The following is a 1614-nucleotide window of genomic DNA, read 5'->3' as shown; positions in this document are numbered from 1 at the left end:
ATGTGCATCCTGTTCTGGGATTTCTCCAGTGAGTGTTATTTTATTTCAGCTGTTTACTTACATAGAATGGCTACCTGTGTAAGTAGGTAGCTCAGTCTTTTTGTTGAACTGGAACAAAACCCAGCTGGAGTAGCTCTACCACACACGCATTCACACAAATTCACCGTTATGCCCATCCATGTTCAGTTGGATCAAGATCTGTAATACAGTTTGGAATATAGAACAGTTAAAGGGATCCTGCCTCGTGTCTTCATTATTCCATCTGCTTCACATCATCCTAAAATCTGGTCCTGAGATGAATCCTGGCCTAAGTGGTGTTCTGGCCGACACTCCTGGTTGAGAGCAGTGATTAATCCAAACAGTGCCTTTCACAATTTCAACCCTAGAGCAAACTCACCTACACATTGCTTAGACAACAGATAAGCTTATTTGAATAAAGGGGGCCCTCAATCCTTTATTTTTTTTTCATTCCACAAACTATTCGTTCAAGAAGATTTTCAAAACTGACAACTTATGTGCGCATAATGAGCTTATGAGCTGACTGACTGAACTGTTATACTGAAGGACTATATGTAATTTTCTTGGGGGGAAAAAATAAACAATTGTTGAAGTGAGTTTTAAAACTAAAAGGTTACAAAACTATGATGTTTGAACATTAACGTTATTTCTATAAGGGTGGACAATTTTATTTTTTTTATTTATTTTTTGGTTGGTAATTGCTGGATTTATGTTTTTTGTGGGTGGGGGGAGAAAGTAAACTAAACTTGTTAAAACTTATTTGCAGTCATCCTGCTGTGTCACCCTAGAGCATAAGTAACTTTACTATACTGAAGTGATTGTTTATTCGGTTAAGTAGTGGTTACACATTTATAGTTTAGCTTAATCTTGATAAGTTTTCATTGTTGCATGATTTATGGATAAATGGAATGGATGAAAAAGTGTCTCATCAGAATAGAACAGCTCTGTGTGAGCAGCAGAGAAAAATGTCATTGTCACTGTGATACTTGGCAGACTTAAGTACATCTGTGCTTTTTGCGCTTCCTCGATGGAGTGTGGACATTGACCGAGTTAGAGTGGAGGTAAAACCTCCTCATAAGCCAGTCTGACACTTCTATTGAGGAGCTGCCAGGCACCCCAGGGCTCGCTCTAAGCTGCACTGTCAGGCTGTTTCTGCAGCCACAGCTCACATCACCTTCCTTACCCCGCACACACAATGCACCCTCTCCATTTCATCTGCAACACTCAGCCAAATATTCTAATGTTGATGCACGTGATAGGGCTTGTCTTGAAAATATGCTCATACTGTTGTGTGTTCAAACAGCCAAATTTAGGAAAGCTAAATCTATAGCAAAATGCAAAATTCAGCAGGTGAATATTGAAGAAATTAAACACAGAGTGGGACAAAAACAAAATATAATGTGATGAAGCTCCAAACAGTCAGATGCTGGTCTCTGTACCCTGGAAGTGATTGTATAAATTCTGATCCAGTTTATGCAGCTTTCTACAAAATGCACAAAGTGTCAGATTTCTTTAAAACTTGTAGTTTTGTTTCTCTTTGTCTTTAAGTTTTGACAATTTCAACAATAAGGAACAAGTGTGCATGTCTACAGTGAG

The 1614-nt window shown here is 38.5% G+C and overlaps 1 long non-coding RNA gene across 1 annotated transcript in view; it reads right to left on the bottom strand.

Annotated features, from left to right (window-relative positions):
• The window catches only part of LOC106940317 (uncharacterized), a 21580-nt gene that overhangs the window by 13100 nt on the left and 6866 nt on the right, over window positions 1-1614 (bottom strand). The window contains exon 2 of the long non-coding RNA XR_001423054.1: window positions 819-822. This is a non-coding gene — a long non-coding RNA (uncharacterized LOC106940317). The remainder of the gene's footprint in view (window positions 1-818; window positions 823-1614) is intronic.

Source organism: Poecilia latipinna, unplaced genomic scaffold, assembly GCF_001443285.1.
Source record: "Poecilia latipinna isolate Pla-1442-1.1 unplaced genomic scaffold, P_latipinna-1.0 Scaffold3175, whole genome shotgun sequence".
Lineage (NCBI taxonomy): Eukaryota > Metazoa > Chordata > Actinopteri > Cyprinodontiformes > Poeciliidae > Poecilia > Poecilia latipinna.
Note: the sequence above shows the minus strand (reverse complement) of the source record. Positions and strands in the feature narration are given on the sequence as shown.